Source organism: Aquarana catesbeiana, linkage group LG06 (genome assembly GCF_042186555.1).
Source record: "Aquarana catesbeiana isolate 2022-GZ linkage group LG06, ASM4218655v1, whole genome shotgun sequence".
Classification (NCBI taxonomy): domain Eukaryota; kingdom Metazoa; phylum Chordata; class Amphibia; order Anura; family Ranidae; genus Aquarana; species Aquarana catesbeiana.
In genome coordinates, this window is record NC_133329.1 from 287,440,659 (window position 1) to 287,467,255 (window position 26,597).

Sequence of the window (26,597 nt, forward strand, 5' to 3'; positions counted from 1 at the left end):
ACTTATGAACACAACTGTACATTGCTTCTTCTCTTTTTTCATTTTTCCCTTGCACAATAAAATTGGATAAGAAAGCTGTCAGACATCAAATATGAGACACCATATGAACATTGTTCGTTTGATGCCTTTATACATGTTATAAATTTGATCTATTCGTACTTTGTAGATATGAAATTGGTAATTAAAATTATTGAACGAGAAAACATTTCCAACTAGAGCCGGCCATAGACTGTCCAAAATTTAAACCATGTATGGGCAGGCAGGCGATCAACTTAGGTACAAACAGCATGCCAGATTTTTCATTAGATTGTTACAGCAGGTATAGCCGCTAGTAATAATCACTGTGTTCTCTCAGCAGGGACGGCTTCCTGCACCCCCCTCGCAGGGAGAACACAATAGCTCCACAGGGGGGATTTCCCCATCAACACTGACTGTTGAGCGAATTTCTGGGGTTGGTGTCTGCGGCCTGGAAGTAGGGCTGCTTTCAACCTTGCCCACGTGTCTGTTTCTGCACATTTTCCAACATCTCCAACCAGCGTTGGAGTAAGGGTTATATACATCTCTCCTGACATCGCTAAATGTTCTGTTCTTATATCAATTATAAGTTGGAGGACAATAAACTAAATAATAAATGCTCAATGTTTATGGATTGTGTATTATGTATATATTTTAGTTTTTTCAGTTGTGTCACACCACACATATCCCCTAAACCCTTTGAAGAAGCCAATACATACAGGGGAAACGCATCAAAAAAAGGCGATCCGTAGGCATGTTTTTTCAGGTCAGTGGGGCAACTCCTCAGCACCTTTTATCCTTTGTTGTAGGGTTCCCCTGGATCCTCTGGGCTACCGACATACCCAAGGGGGATTTGTTATCTGAGGTGTTGCATCCGTTCTTTGCAGGCACATTTAGGAGACATCACCAATTTTGGGCTTCTTGACCATACAAGTCTACGCTTCTTGGCACCTGTTCCCTGATCTCTGGGGTTGGTGTCTGCAGCCTGGAGGTAGGGCTGTTTCGACCTTGCCCACGTGTCTGTTTCTGCGCATTTTTCAGCATCTCAGTGGAGTGAGGAATATAAGCATCTCTCCTGACATCGCTAAATGTTCTGTTCTTATATCAATTTTGTTCACAACCACACATATCCCCTGCACCCTTTGAAGAACCCAATGGAGGTGAAAAGCACCGGGCTGGGATGAGTTATTACCTGCTGTAACCTATTTTGGATTTTTAGTCCACCATTACTACATGTTATATGTATATGATATTACATGCGGGAAGGAAACTACTTCCAGGGGTGATTGTTATTGTTTCGTTAGTATGTGAAGGAACAATCACTGGCTTTTTAGGGGTTAGACCCCCAGTATGTCGTGTTTTTACCATTTGTGTAATAAATACTTTTTTACCTTTACCTATGTATTGACTTTCATTCTGAGGGGGGGGGGGGTTCCATTACCTGTAAAGTTCCATCCTCAATGGCATGTTTTGAATTTCTCTTTCCTGCAACCCGTAGTTGCAGTGGAAAAAAAAAAAATACAAAAAATAAATGAATAAATAAATAATAAATCTATGGCCTGCCTAAACAACTTTAAATTCACATCTAGTGATACTTAAGAGCTCCAGTCTTTTTTCTTTTCTTTTTTTCCACTTAAAGACCACCCAACGCATATTTACTGTGGCAGAGCTGCTCTACTGAGCGAAACAATGTACCTGTACGTTGTTTTGTGCACTAGATACTGTGGGCATGTGCTGCACGGCAGGGGAGCCAAACCGCGGGTCCGGTGGACCCGATGTCCGCTGGCCATCCGCAATCGCTCCACAGAGAGGCAGAACTGGGATCTGCCTATGTAAACAAGGCAGATCCCCGTTCTGACAGGGAAGTACACCGAGATCTTCTGTTCCTAGTAATCAGGAACAGCGATCTCTGTGTTCTTCCTGTCAGTTCATCCTCCACACAGTTAGAAAAACACTAGCTGGGAACAGTTAACCCTTTGATCGCCCCTGATGTTAACCCCTTCCCTGCCAGTGTTAGTTATACAGTAATCAGTATATTTTGTAGTACTGATCACTGTATTGGTGTCACTGCAGTTTAAATTATTAAAATGAAAATAGCATCCACGTCAAACTGACAAAGATTAACTTAAAGAAGAGAGAGGAATACCCAGAATCTCACTAGCTGCCTGTAATCACAGTTCACCAGCTAAAAAAAACACAAAACAAAAAAAAAAAACACAACACACACACCTTTTCAGGTCACATTTTGAAAAAAACATTTTTTTTAACTTTCTGCTATAATACATATCCAAAAAATAAATAAGTAAAAACAAAATGTATTCATCAGTTTAGGCCAATATGTATTCTACATATTTTTGGTAAAAAAAAAAAAAAAATCCCAATAAGTGAACATTGATTGGTTTGCGCAAAAGTTATAGCATCTACAAAATAAGGGATAGATTTAGGGACTTCATTTTTTTTCTTATTGTTTTTACTGGTAATGGCAGCGATCAGTGATTTTTAGTGGGACAGCGACATTGCAGCGGACAAATCTGACCCCGACACCAATAAGTGCTAGAAAAAAAAACAAAAAAATGCACTGATCAATGTTCAAAGTACATTGGCAGGGAAGGGATTAAGACTAAGGGTTAACCATTTTCCCTGGGGGGGAGGGTGTGTGTGTGTGTGTGTGTGTGTGTGTGTGTGTGTGTGTGTGTGTGTGTGTGTGTGTGTGTGCGTGTGTGCGTGTGCAGGGGGGGGGGGGGGTTAGCTCACTGGAACAACACAGAGATTGCTGTTCCTGATCACTAGGAACAGCAGATCTCCATGTTGTCCCGACAGAACGGAGATCTGCCTTGCTTACATAGGCTGATCCCCGTTCTGCCTCTCTGTACCGCGATCGTGGGTGGTCAGCAGACATATATATAGTCCACCGGACCCATGTGCACTCTCCCCCATCTGCGTGCAGCGGGAGCGCGCCTACAGCATCTCATGCACCAAACCATGTACAGGTACATTGTTTCGCGCAGCTGGGCTGCCCTGCTGCCATATATGTGCAGAGGGCGGTCCAGAAGTGGTTAAAGTCAATCTACAGCCTATAGTTTTTTTTCCCCTCTCAGAGTAATAAACATGCATTTTTAAAAGAGAGTCAACATTTAAAATGTCTTAAAAATAGCCAGTTACACTTACTGGTAACGGTGTTTCTGGGAAGTCTTCCAGGACGGCACCCTGAGAGATGACTGGTCCACCTGACAGGAAACACAATCAAGAGGTTAAAGGCCCCCGCCCCTCCCGATGCTCCTCAGTTGTGACAAAGTATTGACCCACACCAGTGCACGAGAGTGAAAAACATAACCACCACCACACTCTAAACATTACATGTTTCCTAAATAGAACAGGTGGGAAGTAGGCCTGCCGTCCTGGAAGACTTCCCAGAAACACCGTTACCGGTAAGTGTAACTGGTTATTTTCTCAAGTCGTCTTCCAGGACGGCACCCTGAGAGAAGAGCAAGTAGCTCAGGTCTACCTTTAGGGCGGGACCACCGCTTGCAGGACCTTCCTGCCAAATGCCAGGTCCTGAGGAGATAGTAACTCCACTCTATAATGCCTCAGGAACGTGTTCTGGCTTGACCATGTAGCGGCTCTACATATCTGCTCCACCGAAGCTCCGGCCCTTTCCGCCCAGAAGGTTGCCAGAGATCGCGTGGAATGCGCTCTGAGATTTCTAGGAGCTGCTTTACCTGACTGCTCATAGGCTAATGAAATGGTATGTTTAATCCATCTAGCCATCTAGCTTGGATGCCTGTTGGCCCTTCTTATGGCCAGAAAAATCAACTAAAAGATGGCTGGACCTTCTGAATTCCTTAACCCTTTCCAGGTAGGATAATAAACAGTGTCTGACGTCCAGACAATGAAAAGAAATTTCCCCTTCACTTTTGGGGTTACTACAAAAGGAAGGCAGCACCACTTCTTGAGTCCTATGGAACTTTGATGCTACCTTAGGGAGGTACAGGGGGTCCTGCCTAAGTATAACCCTGTCCTCGAATAAAGAAAAAAATGGTTCTTTAATAGAAAAAGCCTGAATGTCACCTACTCTCCTAGCTGAGGTGATTGCTAGTAAAAAGGCTAATTTAAAGGTCAGGATCCTAAGGGGGATCTGATTTATCGGTTCAAATGGGGCCTTTGTTAACCCCTCCAGTACTAGTGTAAGGTCCCAAGGAGGACACCTGGACATTTGAACAGGGGACAACCTCTCCCTGACCAAGAGAAATCTCTTAATCAGGGGGTGTAATGCCAAACGTTTCTCAAGGAAACAGGACAGGGCTGAAACCTGCGCCTTAAGGGTCTTGGTTGCCAAACCTAGATCTGCTCCATCCTGGAGAAATTCTAAGATAGCAGGGATCTCTCTTTGAGAAGTCCCTCTCTCCTGGCACCAGCGAGAGAAAATCGCCCAGGTCTTGGTGTAGATACGCCTTGTGACTGGCTTCCTACTAAGGAGCAGTGTATCCGCTACTGTCTGACAGCCCCTTCTCCCGCAGGTTCTGCCTTTCAAGAGCCAGGCCGTCAGCTTGAAGAAACTGGGGTCTGGGTGGCGGACTGGACCCTGAAGGAGAAGGTCGCCCCGGACCGGGAGGTGAAGCGGTGGGGCTATGGACCAACCCTGCAGGGTTGGAAACCAGGCTCTCTTGGGCCACCAAGGGGCTATTAGAATCAACTTGCTTTCCGAGAGAAACAGTTTTTGAAGGACCCTCGGAATTAGTCCCAGAGGGGGAAAGGCATAGGCCAGTCAGAAGTCCCAGACCTGCACCAACGCATCTATCCCCTCTGAGCCTCTCTCTCGAGCAAGGGAAAAGAATCTCTTTACCCTTCTGCTTGCGGGCAAAGAGATCTATCTCTGGAACGCCGAATTGCCGACTTACCAGGGAAAAGACCTCTGGATTCAGTTCCCATTCCCCCTGCAGAATCGGCTTTATGTGGATTGCGGAGATGGAAGGAATCCGACTTTCCGGCCAGGACAGGATCTCTGCTGATAGGGATAGGAGTGTTGTAGATCTGGTACCCCCCTGATGATTCAGAAACGCCACTGCCGTGGCATTGTCTGACAAGACCTGCACCTCCAGGCCCCTGATCCTTCCCTCGAAAGCCTTTAGTGCTTCTCCTATGGCCAACAGCTCTCAAAAGTTGGAGGAGGCCCTTCTTTGTTCCGAATCCCAGGACCCCTGAGCTATTAGATCCTCCAGGTGGGCTCCCCACCCCCAGGAACTTGCATCTGTAGTAATCCTGAGAGGCTGAAGTTGGCTCCAAAGGAGGCCCCCTTGAAGCCTCTGAGGCCAGAGCCACCAGTGAAGGGAATTCTTTACTTCGACCGGGATGGCTATCTCTATGTCCAGGGAGTCTCTTTTTCTGTCCCAAGAGGATAGAAGAAAGTGCTGGAGGGGACTGGAGTGTAGCTGTGCCCAAGGAACTGCTGGGATAGCTGACGTCATTAGACCCAGAACGCTCATGATACCTCTGTAGGAGATAGTGCTTGCCTGTAACAGCGAAGTGACCGCTGATATGAGGCCTTCTACCTTGCCCTGAGGAAGAACTAACTTTTGTTCTGAGGAGTCCACCAGGAAACCCAAATACAGCTTTGTCTGAGCAGGAGTCAGCGAGGACTTTTCCTTGCTGACAATCCATTCCAGGGCTTCTAAGGTCTCCATTACTCTGGATAGATCCAGAAGTAGTTGATCCTGACTTAGACTGTAAATCAAAATGTCGTCCAGGTAGGGAATCAATGCCACTCCCTGAAGGTGCAGAAAAGCCACCACCTCTGCCATGACCTTTGTAAAGACTCTCCGACTGGATGCCAGTCCAAAGGGGAGGGCTGTGAACTGCCAGTGTTGCACTCCCTCTGGAGAGGCGATCGCAAATCTCAGGAAGCTTTGATGGCCCTGAAAAATGGGGACATGAAGGTAGGCGTCTTTTAAATCCAAGGTCACCATAAACACTTCTTTGAGGAGATGTCTCCTGAGGGAATAGACACTCTCCATGCGGAACTTCTTGTAACGAAGAAAAACATTGAGGTTCCTTAGATTTATAATAAGACGATACCTTCCTGAGGGTTTTGGCACCACAAAAATGTGGGAATAAAACCCCTGGCTCTGCTGGTCCACTGGAACAGGTATTATAACCTCCTGACTGGCCAGCTCTCTTATATTCTGAAGGATTCCTACCACCTTGCAGGGATCCCTGGGAAGGCAAGTCAAGAGAAACTTGGGGGGTGGAGGGGAGAGAAACTCCAATCTGTAACCCTCTCTTATGATTCGAAGTACATAGGGGCTTTGGGTGATCCTTTCCCACCAAGAGGCAAAGTGGGAAAGTCTGCCCCCTACCAGAAAGTCATTTGGGGGTCTTGTCAACTGACTTCTGGCTGGAAAAGAGAACGCCAGTTTTTTGTTTGTCTTTTCCTGCGCCCCAACGTCTATTAGGGGAGACCTTTTTCTCGGAGAAGCGATTCTTTGCCTGGGGGCCACGAAAAAAACGCTTCCTCTCTCTCCTAGGTTTGGTAGGAAATTTTTTCCCCTTCTCGGTAGATCTGGCTAAAGCCTGATCTAGGCCAGCACCAAAAAGGAGCGTCCCTTCAAAAGGGAGACCACATAGATGGGTTTTTGATGAGCTATCCCCATCCCAGGTTTTAACCCAGAGGGCTCGCCTGGCTGAGTTTAGTAAGGCACCTGTCTTAGCGGTTGTACGCACTGTCTCAACCGCAGCATCTGCTAAATATGCAACCGCATTCCCTATGACCTCCAGAGAATCCAGGACCTCCTTGGATTTGGAGGTTCGGGATATGTGGTCCATTAGTTTACAGACCCACGTGTCGGCATTCCTTGCGATGCAAGCTGAGGTCAATGCGGTGCTCATAGCCGCAGCGTCAGCTTCCCAGGCTCTGCGTAAAATGGTTTCAGCCCTGCGACCCATTTGATCCTTTAAATTACCGGTATCTTCAAAGGAAAGATCCGACTGCTTAGAGACCTGTGCTAAGGAGGCGTCTAGTCTAGGAGTTTTGAAAAACTTTTCCTCATTCTCCTCAGAGAAGGGGCATCTACGCTTCCAGGTTTTATATTTCAGAAGCCTTCTTTCTGGTTCTTTCCATTCCCTTAAGATGACTTCCTTAAGGGCGGAATGTACCGGAAGGACCCTGGCCTGAGGTTTAATCAAGCTTCTATACATCCTATCCTGAGCGGACACCTGTGCAGCAGGCTCCTGAATCTCTTCTGAGGCATAAATAGCTTTCAGAAGATCTTCCATGTCGTCGGCAGAAAATATATGTCTGCTAGACCTGGATTCCTCCCTCCCATCCTCCTCTTGGCTGTCCACCACCCCTTCATCAGAAAACTCCTGATTAGGAACTTCTAAATCACACTCTTCCTCTGAATCGTGGGGGAGTGGATACTTCAGTACCTCCGCCCGATACCTCCTAGAGGAGGCGGAGCTCTCCTGGGAAGAGGCATCCTTACTAGAGTGAGCCTCTGAATCCCTAGGCTTAAGGGTGGCCTGAAAAGACTTTAAGGTGGACAGCATCTCAGTTTGCACAGTAAGGAATTCCTTCATCATCTGAGATGTCTCCTTCCCTGTCAACTTCTGTATGCATTTAAAACAGAAGGGCTTTGATGTTCTGGGGGTAACCTATCATTACAGTTCCCACATCATTTAGAGCGGGTGGAGGATTTCACAGGACGGCTGGCAACCTCATGGGCAATAGCGTCGTCCCCTGAAAAAACACACAGGCATACACTGTGAGAGTCGGAGGAGAAGAGTTGGGGTACCCTCCCCCTCTAAACCTCCGAAGGCCGGTCAGACTCACCCCCTGTGGTCTCTTCCATGGCCGCAGACCCTGCAGGTCTCTCCTTCTCATGTTCCATGCTACTCCGATCTCTCCCTGGAGGTGCTGCAAACAGGAACACAGAGGAGACATGGGTGCCTGTTCCCTGTGGCTTTTTGTATCCTGTGTATGCTGGCTGCACCGCGCCACCGCCCCCTTCATCTTGCCGAAGACCGGAAGTGGTATTGGACCTGAGGTCACTTCCTGCTGCAGCCTTCCCACTCCCCCCTCTTAGAGGAGGAAGTGATATCATTTCCTGATCTTCTGGAAAATGGCGCTGAGCGCCAGGACGCTGAGCTACCCTCAGCAAGGAGAAGGTCGTCCCTGGAAGAAAAGCTCTCCATGCAGAGCTTCTTGCCGCGCGACCCCCGCGAACGGTCGTTCCGGTCGGTCGGCGGGCGGACAGGCGGACGGACGGGCAGACGAACGGCAGCCCTGGCCAGACCCCAGAACGGGTCCCAGACTCACCTCCTGTGGTTTTGTAGCCAGTAGAAGGAAAACCACCAACTCCTGCAACTGCGCGGCCACCGCACAGGTAAGGAAGGGCAACAGGAAATTTGGCCCCTGAAGTTCTGGGTACACCACCGTACTCAGGGTTCTTCAGCACTTGGGGGGGGGCTCTTCCATAGAAAGAAGCACGGTCACCGACCAGGGTCCTGCTTCTGCTGCCTCCCCCCCCCCCCCCCGAGACACGGATTGGGAAACCCCCCAGGAAGGATAAGAACCATCCGGCCGGACCCAGCGGCTTCCCAGGCATTTGATCCGGCTCCCAGGGGGAGACCACCAGCCCCAGGCTTTTAGGTCAACAGAAAAATAACAAACGGTTTTGCTGTGGGGAAACACAATCAAAAACTGAGGAGCATCGGGAGGGGCGGGGGCCTTTAACCTCTTGACTGTGTTTCCTGTCAGGTGGACCAGTCATCTCTCAGGGTGCCGTCCTGGAAGACTACTTGAGAAAAACGTGTTACCTCTTTAGAAGTCGTAACTTACTAGCAGGGTGCAGGAGAAATCTAGCTTCCCAGCTGTAATTCTCCTGCATCCTGCAAGTGCAGGTGGGGATGGGAGGAACTGAGCAGGGCTTTTACCTTATCTTTAGGAGGTTAGGAAAATAAAGTAAATGTGCAGTCAATCTAAAGGGCTGTGGGCAGAGCTAGGCATATAAAAAAAAAAAAACATACCAGCACCTAAGCAGCTACAGCACGAGTAAGGGTGACAACACTGCAGTGATTGTGTTTTAATAGCAATGTCACCCATTAAAAGAAGTGTCTATCCAATGGATCTACTGGCAGGACCAACGTGTATTTACAGAAAAAAAAAAAAAAAAAAACAAACACACACACACAAAATATTCAGATCCTACATATATTATAAGATTTTATAGTTTGACCATAGTTCTATTTTAACCACTTACATAGCGTGCCTATTCTGGCATTCCTCTCCTGCATGTAAAATCATCATTCTTTTGCTAGAAAATTACCCAGAATATATATATATATATATATATATATATATATATATATATATATATATATATAATTTTTTTTTAGCAGAGACCCTAAGGAATAAAATTGCGGTCGTTGGAACTTTTTATTTCACAAGGTATTTGCGCAGCAAATTTTTCAAATGTGAAAAAAAAACTGTCCTATGAATAAAAATTAAAAAAAAATAAAAGTTTAGTTTTTTTAGTTTTAGTTTAATTTTTCTAGAATGTGAAAGATGATGTTATGCCCAGTAAATAGATACCTAACATGTCATGCTTTAGAATTGCTCACACTCCTGTGTGAAGTGGTGCCAAACTTCGGTAATTAAAAATCTCCATAGGTGACGCAGCTTTAAATTTATTTTACAGGTTGCCAGTTTAGGTCTTTGGCTAGAATTGTTGCTCTTACACTAACGATCGCGGCGATACCTCATGTGTGGTTTGAACACAGTTTACACATGTGGGCGCCACGTACGTATGCGTTCGCTTCTGCTTTAGAGCACGTGGGGATGGGGGCACTTTACTGTTTTTTTTGTTTAGTTATTTTATTTTTATTTTTTATTTTTTTACACTTTCCCTTTAAATTTTTTTTTTTATCACATTGTAATAGGAATAGGGCATGACAGGTCTTCTTTATGGAGAGGTGTGGGGTCTATAAGACTCTCCACACAGCTGGAAAGGCTGATATATACATGTAATATATAGATATATATTATCTGCGAAGGTCAAAACAGACTGCCGGGGACCATCTGGCACATGGTATTCTCTATGGTGAAGTTCAGCCGCCAGCGGATTCCTTCGCTGGCTCGCCAATCGCACAGGCGAGCCGGTAGAAGCAGCGGAGGGTGGCGAGAGGAGGAATGTCCCTGCCCGCCGCCTGTAAAAACAAACAATCCATCAGCTGAACAGGTGCAGGGAATAGTCGGCAGAAAAAAATAAAAAATAATAAATATCTGATGGATTCCTGTAGCTGCAGGCTTCATTCAGATATCTCCACTGAAAGTCCAGGACGTCATATGACGGCCTTGGGCTGGAAGTGGTTAAGAAATATAGCAAACTGTGGCAGTGTAGACAAAAATGAAAAGAAAAAAAAAAAAAAGATAGAAAGAGCATATTACCTCATTCATGACTGCAAAAAAAAAAAAATTTGTGACACTTTTTTGCATGTAGGTGTAGCCTTGCTATAATTAGGCTGTGTGGCATTCTTTTGTAGGCGGGGCATACTGTAGCAGAAAAATTTGGCGTGCGAAGCGGCGAAAAATGGGCGTGGTTTGAGCGGAATAGGGGGCGTGCCTTAAATGGGCGTGGCTCGGAAGGGGTGTGGTATAAGATGAATGAGGGATGGAGGGAGAAAGAAAGAAAGAGGGAGAGAAAGAAAAAGAAAGAGAAAAAGAAAAAGAGAAAGAAAGAGGGATGGAGTGACAGCAGGCCCAGATCCTACACAGCAGTAGAAATATGTGTATTCCCTTATATGGCCCAATGGGAAAGAGACCTTCAGGCTCCCATAGACCTGGAAGACTGGAGTAAGGCCTGGAAAATGGTAGCCAAATGCTCATTTAACCACTTCCCGACCGGCGCATGCCGATGTACGTCGGCAGAATGGCACGGCTGGGCAAATGGGCGTACCTGTAAGTCCCATTTGAATTCCTTGCCGTGCCATTGCGTGCGCCAGCCGGGAGCTCTGTGAGTCGGGTCGCGGGTCCCACGGACTCGATCGCCGCGGGGATACCCGCGATCGCCTCACGGAGAGGACGAACGGGGAGATACTGATGTAAACAAGCATCTCCCCATTCTGCCTAGTGACAAGTGTCACTGATCTCTGCTCCCTGTCATCAGGAGCAGAGATCAGTGACGTGCCACAGCTAGCCCATCCTCCCTACAGTTAGAATCACTCCCTAGTACTGACTTAACCCCTCCCCCTAGTGGTTAACCCGTTCACTGCCAGTGTCATTTACACAGGAATCAGTGCATTTTTATAGCACTGATTGCTTAATAAATGACAATGGTCCCAAAAATGTGTCAAGATTGTCCAATGTGTCCGCCATAATGTCGCAGTCACAGTAAAAATTGCTGATCGCCGCCATTACTAGTAAAAAAACCAATTATTAATAAAAATGCCATAAAACTATCCCCCATTTTGTAAATGCTATAACTTTTGCGCAAACCAATCAATAAACGCTTATTGCGATTTTTTTACCAAAAAATATGTAGAAGAATACGTATCAGCCTAAACTGAGGAAAAAAAATGTTTTTTTTTAATTATTTTTTGGGGATATTTATTATAGCAAAAAGTAAAAAATAACGCGTTTTTTTCAAAACTGTTGCTATTTTTTTGTTTATAGCGCAAAAAATAAAAACCGCAGAGGTGATCAAATACCACCAAAAGAAAGCTCTATTTGTGGGAAAAAAAGGACGTCAATTTTGTTTGGGAGCCACGTCGCACGACCGCCCAATTGTGAGTTAAAGCGACGCAGTGCCGAATTGCAAAAAGTGCTCTGGTCAGGAAGGGGGTAAATTCTTCCGGGGCTGAAGCGGTTAATACAAACACCTTAGGGGCGTGGCTTGGCGCGCGATGAGGAAGGCAGCAGACTAGTGGAGCTCCGCTAAGCCCTCGGCTCCTACAGCACTTACGACACCGACGATAGCAGCGAAGATGAGCAGACTAACTCGCCACAACTCCAGCAATCATCCCCGTCGCTCGGCCCCATTGTCTGGCTCGAGAAACATCCCAGACATCTTCAAAACACAGCCCCGGAGAAGCAAGGCCCAGTCCAAGATGGCGCAGCCTCGTGGGGAAGAGGAGTTCAGTGAGGACTCACAGTACGCTGATGAGGATGAGGTAGGAGACACCCCGACCCCGGAGCTACCTCTCACACTCACTGCTATGCGGAAAATCGCAGCGGACATTAAAGGCACACTATTCTCCGCCATAACGGAACTTAAAGCAGATGTGCTGTCACTATCAGGGAAAATGGAGGGGGTTGAGATGGCGGGTCAGAGGAGAGACAAGGCGATTACGCGCCTAGACAAAATCACAAACACCCACTCAGCACGACTCATAGAAATGAATCGACAGCTGGAAGACCTCGACAACAGGGGGAGAAGACACAACATTAGGGTGAGAGGGGTCCCCGAATCGGTTGAACCAGGCAACATCACTTCTGCTCTGCAATATGTGTTCAATGAACTACTAGAGCGCCAAACAGATACACCTATTGACTTTGACAGAGCACATAGAGCTTTGAGAGCCAGACCGGCGGACACTGCTCCTCCACGAGACATAATATGTTGTTTACCCAACTTTAAACTGAAGGAGGACATTATGGCCAAAGCTAGACGCAATGAACATATCACTTTCAATGACACAGAAATCTCCATTTACCAGGATTTATCTATCACCCTGAATAACAGGAGAGCTCTACGCCCCCTGCTGGAGGTATTGCGCAAACAAGGCATTCCTTACAGATGGAAATTTCCTTTTGCACTAAATGCAACGTTCCAAGGCAAACAAATGTTCCTACGCACACCCATGGAGCTCCCAGATTTCTGTCGGGACTTACAGATACCACCCATGGATTTACCGGATTGGTACGGGGAATTTTGCACACCCCCAACTATACCGGAGGCACAACCTTCACCCCACACAACCCCTGCCAAACCACCCTACAAGAAGGGGAAATTCCAGAAACATAATACACCAGGCCCCAGCTCCACTAAAAAACATAAAAAACATGCTAATGTGGCGAGGGTCCTACTGCCTGACTCTGACCCAGAGTGAAGAAGGGAAAACACAAGAAATATTGGTCCCTGACCGTCCGACAGTTTATTGAAAGATCTACAATCAAGGTCTTTTCACCTTCTTTTGTGAACAGGGGGATGTCCTTTTGTTTTTTCAGTCCTTACATTATTGATTTTTTTCAATGGTTTCCTCTTTTTTTTTTTTTGTTGTTTCTGTTGGTAAGAGCGCCAGCAGCAATAACCTATTTGGTCGCAAACAGTCCTGAAGGCAGGTAAAAGTATTGAATTTACTTAAACAAGCAAAGCTAGGTGAAAACTGTCCCTACGGCTAAATCATGAGCAGAGGTTAACACACAATAATACTTTGTTGAAACTAGCTTACAGCCAGCAGAGACACTTGTAAACGGAATGTGACCTTCTGCTCATGGTTCTGCAAGGACATCAAGTTTACTACCGGAACTGTGACATAGGTGACATGGGAGGAATCTCACAACCTGCTGGATGCTGAAATATAGGCTTTTTTCACATTTTATGCCTGAAGCTTACCTAATAGATTTAATGTATTCTCAGTTAAAGGTTTACATCTCTTAGAGATGTCGGTTGTCGTTTCTCAAGTTAGGATTTATCTTTTGAAATAACATAGGAGTTCGAGGGAGGAGGAGTTACCTAAATTTAGTGGAATATTCTCATTGAGTTTTAAGGCAGTCTACGACAATATCAGCAGATATTACTATGGACGTACCCTCCACCTCCCCCACAGTGGGAGCCAACAGCGGACATATTGGTGACGCCTTATCCGGGTGGGGGTTTCACCGGTGTGCCTGCTCAAGGCCCCAATCTGAACACACCCCTCTAGGGGTCCACTTAGAGGTTTATTACTACTAAAACAGACCTCACTCCGCTACTGTTGAGAGTGAGATCCAATTTCTCTTTCACCCTTTCTCTTCTTTTCCTAGCTTTCCTTTTTTCTTTTACTTCCTTGAATCTTACAAACCATACTATTTTGATTAAGGCAATTTTTATTTATATTTTTTTTTCTTATATTTGATTATACAGCTCTAGCTCGTTGTACCATTTAAGTCAATCTCTGCTACCATGGTCTACTCAACATTGGGCAAAAGCCCAACAGTAATATCGCATAATGTAAGAGGGCTCAACACCCCACAAAAACGCACACAACTGTTGAGGCTCCTGGGGAAGAAGAAGCCGGCCTTTGTGTTTTTACAGGAGACTCATTTCAAAACTAATGCCATACCTAAACTAACTGACAGGTACTTTACTAAGGCATATCACGCTGCCAACACGGATTCCAAAACAAAAGGTGTCTCCATTTTAATTGGGAAAGACGCAGGTTTTGAACTATCTCAACAATTAGCAGACCCTGGGGGCCGGTTTCTTCTTCTTAAAGGGTCAATTGGGAAGAGACCAGTCACGCTAGCAAATGTATACTTCCCGAACACAGCTCACGTGACTTTTTGCCAAAAATTGATAGATGTACTTACAGAATTTGCCTCTGGATGTATAATCCTAGGAGGGGATTTCAATGTTCCACTGGAACCTCTCCAGGACACATCTAATGGTAAATCCTCCATAACGTATCGTGTACTCAAAAAGATTAGAGTTTTACTCAATAAATTAAACCTTAAAGACACGTGGCGCATAGCACATCCTCAAGACAGAGACTTCACCTATTTTTCCACAATGCACAACAAGTATTCCCGTATAGATTTTGTGTTTATAAACACAAAGAGACCTGAATATACTGAAGGAAGCACATATAGGAACACGGACAATATCAGACCACGCCCCGACCTCCATAACTTTGCTACGCCAAACTACACCTAAAAGTCAGGGCTGTTGGAGACTAAACTCAACCTTGCTTACAGACCCTGTAACCTTAGAACCAGTGACGGAGGCCATCAAAACATATTTCAAAGAAATTTCAACAGAAGATGTACCACATATCATGATCTGGGAGGCACATAAATGTGTATTAAGAGGCAAACTCATTAGTCTAGCTTCAATTAAAAAAAAGAACAAAGCAAAAGAATTAAAAGCAGCGCTAGACAAAGTACAAAAATTGGAAACTCAGCATAAAAGATCGCTGGCAGTGAACACGGCTGACGAGCTTTTAATAGCACGGAAAGAGGTCCAAGAAAAATTAACAACAAAGGCGCCTCTAAGTGCAGAAGATTAACAACTTTAATGCCCCAAAAAGGGTTAAAAACACTTACAGAATGAAAGTGGTGATCAGGCACATCATAATTTAAGCTGCATTGGAGGGGGTAGCGGTCAGAGGAAGCCTTCAGATGGGGTGAATGTGATCACTGAACACAGCGGTGTAGGACACAGGAAGCCGCTGTGAGGCCGGCGTCGTCAGCTGGAAAGACGGCGAACCCGGAAGTGATGTCATCCACTGGGCGGCTCGATAACCAGCCTGAACCGCAAACAAACAGCCTGGGCGGGGATGTGATGTCATCAAAAAGGGACGCGTTTCGGAACCATCAATCGTTCCTTTTTCAACCTATGGCCATACTGATGACTGAGAGGAATATATACACACCCACTAGCAGTGGATTGGCCGGAGGGCGGGGGCAGCAGAAAAACATTTATTTAATTGTGATGAGTTCGTTTTGTGCATGTAAATAAAAAAGGAACAAGTGGATACCTGCAACAGCATTCTTAAAAACATTATAAAAAACTTTTAAAAAACATTATAAAACGGGGTAAAAGAAAAAAGAAAAATATAATAGTGGAATGTATTAAGAAACGAAGTGTAAATACAAGAGAGATCTATAAAGTTGTCCAACAGTGACCAGTCATAGAGCCTGCAATACACATAACAGAATGGGGATGGTAAGAGCAGGCAGGATGATGTCAATATTAAGCTGTAGACCATAAAGGGAACATACATGACAATAATACTATCAATAATTAATCGTTAAAATGTCGTATAGGATGGGGGGGTTTTTTCATGAGGATAATAATGGGGGTTTCTGGAGGAGCCTAAATTGCTATCTACAGAAGGGAGGTGTCATGTTAAAGTATGGCACTAACTTCAAAGTCCTCATTTAACCCTCCGGGGGCTAAAACATTTAATAAAAATATCCAATACATTTCTCTATGGCATAGGCGTCGGTAACGTTCAGCAGCGGGGAGATCTTTTGGCATTGCCTCAATAATCCATACTTTAAGGCCATTCGTGGACTTGTTATGGGTGTGAAGATAATGTCTGGGGACACTGTGGTTATCTAGTCCACCTTCAATTAAACGGCGATGTTCGCCAAACCATTTCCGTAGTGGCCGGATAGTGCGCCCTACATAAAATAGACCACAGGGGCATGTGAGGCAATATATGACATGATCAGAGGAACATGTGTGAAAACCCTTTATTGGGTATGTTTTACCTTTGACGTGGAACTCTTTCTGGCCATGTGTCACAAAGCTGCAAGTCTTGCAGAGGGGCTTACGGCACTGGTACATCCCAGAAATAGCTAAAAACGTGGGCATGTGATGGCCCGGAGGCAAAGGTTTGGCCCTAAGTTTGCTGGTTGCTACCTTGCTTTTGATGTTGGGTGCCTTTCTGTAAGCAAATTGAGGTCTATTAGGCAGAGTAGGGAGTAGATGTTCATCTTGTAGTAACAAAGACCAATGTTTTTTTATTATTTTTTCCATGCGTTTGTGTTGGGTGTGGAATTGGGTGATGAATCGTAGATTATCTTTCTGGATATTGGGACGTGAGTGAGAGTTCTTAATAGGCGATGTGCTCTTATATTGTTGATAAGCTGAGTCAACAAGATCTACAGGGAAGCCTTTTTCAAGAAACTTGGCTTTCAAAATTTCACCTTCAGTGTCGTAGTCACTCTTCTGGGTACAGTTCTTTTTAAGCCTACAGAACTGACTCTTGGGTACATTATTTAGCCACAGAGGGTGATGGCAACTTTTATAATGGAGGAATGAATTTCCAGCTGTGGGCCTGGTGAAATTTTTTGCATGGATCCATTATAAAAGTTGCCATCACCCTCTGTGGCTAAATAATGTACCCAAGAGTCAGTTCTGTAGGCTTAAAAAGAACTGTACCCAGAAGAGTGACTACGACACTGAAGGTGAAATTTTGAAAGCCAAGTTTCTTGAAAAAGGCTTCCCTGTAGATCTTGTTGACTCAGCTTATCAACAATATAAGAGCACATCGCCTATTAAGAACTCTCACTCACGTCCCAATATCCAGAAAGATAATCTACGATTCATCACCCAATTCCACACCCAACACAAACGCATGGAAAAAATAATTAAAAAACATTGGTCTTTGTTACTACAAGATGAACATCTACTCCCTACTCTGCCTAATAGACCTCAATTTGCTTACAGAAAGGCACCCAACATCAAAAGCAAGGTAGCAACCAGCAAACTTAGGGCCAAACCTTTGCCTCCGGGCCATCACATGCCCACGTTTTTAGCTATTTCTGGGATGTACCAGTGCCGTAAGCCCCTCTGCAAGACTTGCAGCTTTGTGACACATGGCCAGAAAGAGTTCCACGTCAAAGGTAAAACATACCCAATAAAGGGTTTTCACACATGTTCCTCTGACCATGTCATATATTGCCTCACATGCCCCTGTGGTCTATTTTATGTAGGGCGCACTATCCGGCCACTACGGAAACGGTTTGGCGAACATCGCCGTTTAATTGAAGGTGGACTAGATAACCACAGTGTCCCCAGACATTATCTTCACACCCATAACAAGTCCACGAATGGCCTTAAAGTATGGATTATTGAGGCAATGCCAAAAGATCTCCCCGCTGCTGAACGTTACCGACGCCTATGCCATAGAGAAATGTATTGGATATTTTTATTAAATGTTTTAGCCCCCGGAGGGTTAAATGAGGACTTTGAAGTTAGTGCCATACTTTAACATGACACCTCCCTTCTGTAGATAGCAATTTAGGCTCCTCCAGAAACCCCCATTATTATCCTCATGAAAAAACCCCCCCATCCTATACGACATTTTAACGATTAATTATTGATAGTATTATTGTCATGTATGTTCCCTTTATGGTCTACAGCTTAATATTGACATCATCCTGCCTGCTCTTACCATCCCCATTCTGTTATGTGTATTGCAGGCTCTATGACTGGTCACTGTTGGACAACTTTATAGATCTCTCTTGTATTTACACTTCGTTTCTTAATACATTCCACTATTATATTTTTCTTTTTTTCTTTTACCCCGTTTTATAATGTTTTTTAAAAGTTTTTTATAATGTTTTTAAGAATGCTGTTGCAGGTATCCACTTGTTCCTTTTTTATTTACATGCACAAAACGAACTCATCACAATTAAATAAATGTTTTTCTGCTGCCCCCGCCCTCCGGCCAATCCACTGCTAGTGGGTGTGTATATATTCCTCTCAGTCATCAGTATGGCCATAGGTTGAAAAAGGAACGATTGATGGTTCCGAAACGCGTCCCTTTTTGATGACATCACATCCCCGCCCAGGCTGTTTGTTTGCGGTTCAGGCTGGTTATCGAGCCGCCCAGTGGATGACATCACTTCCGGGTTCGCCGTCTTTCCAGCTGACGACGCCGGCCTCACAGCGGCTTCCTGTGTCCTACACCGCTGTGTTCAGTGATCACATTCACCCCATCTGAAGGCTTCCTCTGACCGCTACCCCCTCCAATGCAGCTTAAATTATGATGTGCCTGATCACCACTTTCATTCTGTAAGTGTTTTTAACCCTTTTTGGGGCATTAAAGTTGTTAATCTTCTGCACTTAGAGGCGCCTTTGTTGTTTCTTTATGTCATTATAGAGCCTGCTTCAGTCTTTTAAAGTTGCAGCCCTTTTTGCTGAAGATTATCCCACCATCCCACCATCCTTATCAACACCTTTCTTTTCATTTTGGACTGCCTATTTTTAATAGAGACATTTCCTGGATCATGCTAGTCCTGTGCGCCCTATAAACCTCCTTTTTTTATTTTCCAAGAAAAATTAGAGTTACAAGCAAAACGAATATTATTCTTTCGAAGGGGTTTTTTCTATGAACATGGCAATAAAAGTGGCAAGTTCCTGGCAAGGGCCCTGAGAGATATACGCTCAACCACTACCATCACGAGTATAAAGAACAAGGAGGACAAACTGTTACATGACACAGATAGGATCGCGGCGGAGTTCCATGAGTTCTATTCAAAGTTATACAACCTTCCAGCTTCACATAGACCTGAGGCAACAGAGGGTTCGAGAAAACAGATTATAGCACAATACCTAACCCAAAGTGGTATTCCAAACATTGCAGAGCATGATGCACTGGAAATAGATAAGCCAATAGAGCAAGTGGAACTCATGCAAGCGATCAGATCTTTAAAAACAGGGAAAAGCCCGGGCCCAGACAGCTATACAGCTATATATTATAAGACCTTTGCCCACCTGCTGGCAAAGCCCTTATTACAGGCTTTAATTTCTCTCTCGTCAACTCAAAACCTACCGCCCTCATTTAATACAGCACACATAACAGTCATCCCCAAACCCGGTAAGGACCCCAACCTTTGCTCGAGCTATAGACCAATTTCATTACTCAACTTAGACATGAAATTACTATCTAAAATTATCACAACAAGAATTAGTAGAATATTGACAGATATCGTAGGACCTGATCAAGCCGGGTTCATGCCGGGGAGGGAGACCCGTGATAATGTGATAACTGCACTAAATCTCATTCACTCACTTAGAGAGACTAAATCAGGAGGCGAATATACTACAATGGATTTCGGCGCTATATCAAAATCCGACGGCAAGATTAAAAATTAATGGATCCCTCTCAGAACCAGTACAAATCCATAATGGCACGAGGCAGGGGTGCCCCCTGTCCCCAACCTTATTTATTCTAACCCTTGAACCCTATATACGCACAATAAAAGGAAATGCATCTATAAAAGGTCTGTATGTAGATAAGACTTGCCATAAAATTACGGCATATGCAGACGACCTGTTGTTTGTGATCACACAACCACACACGTCGCTTCCCAATCTGATAAAAGAACTCCGTTTATTTGGATACATATCCAACTTTAAAATTAACTACGAAAAATCTGAAGCCCTTAACATCTCTTTAACCCCACAACAATTATCAGCAACCAAGTCAAACTGCCCCTTCAAATGGGTAAATTCCAAACTTAAATACCTGGGGATATGGCTCACCCCTGACCTAAACAACATCTATATGCAAAATTTCCTCCCATTCCTAAATAATCTGCAACAGGACCTTCAACAGTGGAACACTAAACCATTGTCATGGTTTGGGAGAGCAGCGGCGATAAAAATGACGGTCCTCCCCAGGGCTCTATACCTGTTCCACACACTGCCTATCTCAGTACCTAAACAGTTCTTTTCCTCATTACAGGCAATTCTTAGAGATTTCATCTGGGCAGGGAAGAAATCGCGTATCAGTATGCAAACGCTGATGAGGACGAAAGCTGAGGGAGGTATTAATTTGCCACATTTTAAACTCTACTATTACGCGACACATTTGACCCGCATTCTGGACTGGAACTGTCACGCTCATTCCAAGGCGTGGGTCAACCTAGAAAGCCTTAACACAGAAACACCACTAAGATTTTTGGGTGAACAAAGAAGCACGTACAACTGATGTAGAGAAACACCCCACGATAGGACCAACATTAAAGGTCTTTCAGATAGTCTCACAGCTTTACAAACTCGCGTCCTCCCCAGGCCCTCTAACCCCATTGATTAAGAATAGAGAGTTTGCCCTAGGCCACACGACAAAGTCTTTCCCTCATAAGGACGACAAAACCCCAATGACAGTTGCACACTGCCTAGAGAATGGCAGACTAAAAACTTTTACCAAACTACAGACGGAACTACAGGCCAAACACTTTACCCACTGGCAATACAGACAGCTACATGACTATATTCTCTGTCCCATGAATAAGGAAAAATTTTTTAGAGAACAAACAAGTTTTGAACAAGTTTGCATAGCAGGGGAGCAAGTACACAAAGCCACCTCTTTAATCTATGGCTGGTTACGGCCTAGTCAGGACAAACAACAGAGTAAACATAAAAAAGAGTGGGAAACCGCACTTCAAAAATCTTTCACCGAAACACAATGGAACAATGCTTGTATTCTGGCTCACAAATGCTCAATTAGCACAAGCAACCAGGAAACATCATACAAAATCTTGACAAATTGGTACTTCACTCCGGCCAGGCTGCACTCATGGTTCCCGGAGATCTCCGAGAACTGTTGGAGATGTGGCTCTGCAAAAGGAGATATTCTGCACATATGGTGGTACTGCCCACTAATACGTGCTTTCTGGGACAACGTTTGCGCAAGGATACAAGCAATAACAGAAACTGGCATAGTTCTTTCACCTGAATGTTACCTGTTACACATCTCAAACTACTCGTTAAGTAGATACAAAAAGTCAGTAGTGCGACATATGCTGAACGCAGCAAAAACTATCATACCTAGACACTGGAAAACAACACATTCACCCACGCTAGCAGAATGGCTCTCAGAGGTGGACTCAATATACAGAATGGAGGAAACGGTAGCCATATCCACAGAAAGGACAGACAAATTTCATAACTTGTGGAGAGCTTGGTTCATATTTAAATACACGGAGGACTTTACTAAGATGCAGAATGGTTGAAGGACTGTTTTCCCTGTAGCCCATATTCTCTAAAACACAAGACGGAGATGACATCACAGAAGTTATAGGAGGATTGAGGTCCTCTTATCCTAAGTCATCCCTATATGCATGGAGCTAGACTACTCATTACCCACACACTTTCTTCATTTCTTTCTTCCTACCTTTTCTCCTTCTTTACCTCTCTTTAAGTTACTGTTTACTATACTGTGTTATAATTTTAAAGTGAGTCTAGATACTCACAAACAATGTTTCAGAATTATCAGTAGAAATTGTACAACTAGACCCAAGATATGATCTTTACAACTCTGTAATAAGACATTAAGTGATTGTTATTAGTGATTATATCATACATAACCCATGTTATATTGCAATAACATTTTTGCTAAATAAAACTTTATTGGAAAAAAAAAAATACAAACACCTTAGAAGCAGCATATAAGGTCCTATTCCGATGGTACTGGGTCCCGGCCCCCACGGCTCAGGCGTTCCCGGGCAGTACTGATAGATGCTTCCGCAACTGTGGACAGCGGGTGATGTCATACACACATGGTGGTCCTGCCCAAGACTGGTGGGGTTTTGGTCTAGAGTCTTTGGCTTACTGCAGACACTTTTTCATCTAACAGTCCGTAGGGATGCTAGGCTAGCCCTATTACATTGTCCAATACCTGGTTTGTTCGCTCCTCAGCAGAAACTGGCCACTTATCTCTTTATAGCCGCTAAACGAACTATAGCTTAAGCCTGGACCCAACGAGTAGCCTTCCAGGGGGTGAAGACACGCATGACTGCTATGCTACTTCAGGAACGAATGTCCAGTATTGTGAATGATTCACACGCCAAATTTCTCAAAATTTGGGAACCATGGATCTCTTATGAGTTTCCCACACTAGCATCCTGTTTGGGCCTTGTCTGACTCCCTTCTGTGAGGGGCCGCGTCCGAGATCCTCCGTTCTCTCTACCTCTCTCCTATCTGTGACCCCCTTCTCTCTGCCTTTTTGCTCTTCTCGCTTTCTTTCTGGTTTCTCACTAGTCTGACTTTTACCGTTGCCTCCTATGGAGGGGGGTTGCTGGAGAAGAGCCTCCCCTTCAGCGAAGAATTTGGGGACAGGGCACTTTATGCAGTAGTTTAACAAATCAGCAGATAAAGATACTCCAAACACCTGGTGTTGGCGCTTCAATCATACCGGCACCAAGGTTGTTATGGTGTCAGGATGATTTAAGTGCATTATTTCTATTATTACATTGTAATATAAAATTTAATTATTTAACTCACCATAACGCAGAATCAGTGGAAGGCCTGAGCGTGTCTCACCTGCCACGTCGCCTGCCACCAGATGCCATCAGGTGTCCCCAGCGGAGTCCCCCCTTACATCAGGCATTGCCAGCCGAGTCCCCCCTTACATCAGGCATTGCCAGCCGAGTCCCCCCTTACATCAGGCATTGCCAGCCGAGTCCCCCCTTACATCAGGCATTGCCAGCCGAGTCCCCCCTTACATCAGGCATTGCCAGCCGAGTCCCCCCTTACATCAGGCATTGCCAGCCGAGTCCCCCCTTACATCAGGCATTGCCAGCCGAGTCCCCCCTTACATCAGGCATTGCCAGCCGAGTCCCCCCTTACATCAGGCATTGCCAGCCGAGTCCCCCCTTACATCAGGCATTGCCAGCTGAGTCTCCCCTTACATCAGGCATTGCCAGCCGAGTCCCCCCTTACATCAGGCATTGCCAGCCGAGTCCCCCCTTACATCAGGCATTGCCAGCCGAGTCCCCCCTTACATCAGGCATTGCCAGCCGAGTCCCCCCTTACATCAGGCATTGCCAGCCGAGTCCCCCCTTACATCAGGCATTGCCAGCCGAGTCCCCCCTTACATCAGGCATTGCCAGCCGAGTCCCCCTTTACATCAGGCATTGCCAGCCGAGTCCCCCCCTTGCCAGCTGAGTCCCCCCTTACATCAGGCATTGCCAGCTGAGTCCCCCCCCCCTTACATCAGGCATTGCCAGCTGAGTCCCCCCCCCTTACATCAGGCATTGCCAGCTGAGTCCCCCCCCTTACATCAGGCATTGCCAGCTGAGTCCCCCCCCTTACATCAGGCATTGCCAGCTGAGTCCCCCCCCTTACATCAGGCATTGCCAGCCGAGTCCCCCCCTTACATCAGGCATTGCCAGCCGAGTCCCCCCCTTACATCAGGCATTGCCAGCCGAGTCCCCCCCTTACATCAGGCATTGCCAGCCGAGTCCCCCCCTTACATCAGGCATTGCCAGCCGAGTCCCCCCTTACATCAAGCATTGCCAGCAGAGTCCTGTCCTTACACCAGGCATCCCCCAATGGAGCCCCCCTTTCCTTACATCAGGCATTCCTAGCAGTGGAGACTCTCTCCGCCGCCATTACTAAATAGAATGGGACAAAATAGCCGGGTGGCTGCCAATAGCAATTGAGCTGCGGCACCGCCCATCCCCGCCCCTTCTTACATCATTGCCAGCTGAGTCCCCCCCTTACATCAGGCATTGCCAGCCGAGTCCCCCCTTACATCAGGCATTGCCAGCCGAGTCCCCCCTTACATCAGGCATTGCCAGCCGAGTCCCCCCTTACATCAGGCATTGCCAGCCGAGTCCCCCTTTACATCAGGCATTGCCAGCCAAGTCCCCCCCTTGCCAGCTGAGTCCCCCCTTACATCAGGCATTGCCAGCTGAGTCCCCCCCCTTACATCAGGCATTGTCAGCTGAGTCCCCCCCCCTTACATCAGGCATTGCCAGCTGAGTCCCCCCCCTTACATCAGGCATTGCCAGCTGAGTCCCCCCCCTTACATCAGGCATTGCCAGCTGAGTCCCCCCCCTTACATCAGGCATTGCCAGCTGAGTCCCCCCCCTTACATCAGGCATTGCCAGCTGAGTCCCCCCCCTTACATCAGGCATTGCCAGCTGAGTCCCCCCCTTACATCAGGCATTGCCAGCTGAGTCCCCCCCTTACATCAGGCATTGCCAGCTGAGTCCCCCCCTTACATCAGGCATTGCCAGCTGAGTCCCCCCTTACATCAGGCATTGCCAGCCGAGTCCCCCCCTTACATCAGGCATTGCCAGCCGAGTCCCCCCCTTACATCAGGCATTGCCAGCCGAGTCCCCCCCTTACATCAGGCATTGCCAGCCGAGTCCCCCCCTTACATCAGGCATTGCCAGCCGAGTCCCCCCCTTACATCAGGCATTGCCAGCCGAGTCCCCCCCTTACATCAGGCATTGCCAGCCGAGTCCCCCCCTTATATCAGGCATTGCCAGCTGAGTCCCCTCCTTACATCAGGCATTGCCAGCCGAGTCCCCCCCTTACATCAGGCATTGCCAGCCGAGTCCCCCCTTACATCAGGCATTGCCAGCCGAGTCCCCCCTTTCATCAGGCATTGCCAGCCGAGTCCCCCCCTTACATTAGGCATTGCCAGCCGAGTCCCCCCTTACATCAAGCATTGCCAGCAGAGTCCTGTCCTTACACCAGGCATCCCCCAATGGAGCCCCCCTTTCCTTACATCAGGCATTCCTAGCAGTGGAGACTCTCTCCGCCGCCATTACTAAATAGAATGGGACAAAATAGCCGGGTGGCTGCCAATAGCAATTGAGCTGCGGCACCGCCCATCCCCGCCCCTTCTTACATCAGGTCACAGACAGAGGGCAGCGGGGCGGGAGGTGGGCGGTGCCATAGCTCAAATTCTATTGGCAGCTACGCAGCCATTGCTAAACAGCAATTTGGTCTTTGGGAAAATGGCGGACGGTGGAGACATTGTCTCCGTCGGCCACAGACCTCTAGCGGCAGTGGCGAAAAAAAAAAAAAAAAAAAATCAGTAAAAGAAGAAGAATTTCCCGGGACATTTACCGGGAATGGCTAAATCCTGGGAAAAGGGTCTAAATCCGGCGATTAGCTTTCCAGGGATAACAACTGATGCGGCTAAAAGCCGCTCGGCTGTGATCCCGGAGGAGCGGAAGGGGACGTCCCCTCCTCCCACCACTCTGAACGGGCCTCCCGTCCCACCGGGAGACCCGATTCACAAACCACCACTTCCAGCGGCTAGCACAGACTGGAACGAAGCCGGAAACAGCTTTGTTCCAGTCTCCTGATTGTAAACACGGAAACGACGTCACAACATCACTTCCTGTTTACTCGGCTGCCAAAGGCGTCGGTTTAAAAAAAATATATATATATATATACAGTATTCAGAATTGCCGAAAACGGCGATCTGAATACTTTGAAGTGCAAAGGAGGGATTTGGGGTCTTTTAGACCCCCGATCCCTCCATAAAGACTACCTGTCACAAGGGATGTTTACATTCCTTGTCACAGCAATAAAAGTGATCAAAAATGTTTTTTTTTTTAAACACAATTTATTAATATAAAAAATAAATAAGGAAAAAAAAAAATTTTTTTAAAGCGCCCCTGTCCCCGCGAGCTCGCGCAGCAAAGGAAACGCATACGGAAGTCGCGCCCTCATATGTAAACAGTGTTCAAATCACACATGTGAGGTATTGCCGCGATCGTCAGAGCGAGAGCAATAATTCTAGCACTAGAATCCCAGTGCTTATGGTAAGAAAATACAAAAACGTATATAAAGAACTGCAGTCTATATCAACAAATCCACCTTAAGGTGAAAATAGAAAAATATAGGAAGAAAGGGATAGAAATGGCGCTGTTCTTACTTTAACATGTTCCAGACCCTCTAAATGCATGAGTGATTCCTATTGCATGTGCTAAAGTGCATAGGAAGTGCAAATGTGCAAAAAGAGCTAGCAGTACTGAGTAATTATATGACAAAAAACGTGCAAAAACACAAAAAAAGAAAAACACTACCTAGTGTCTACACTGTTATGTTGCTACTATATAGTAATAT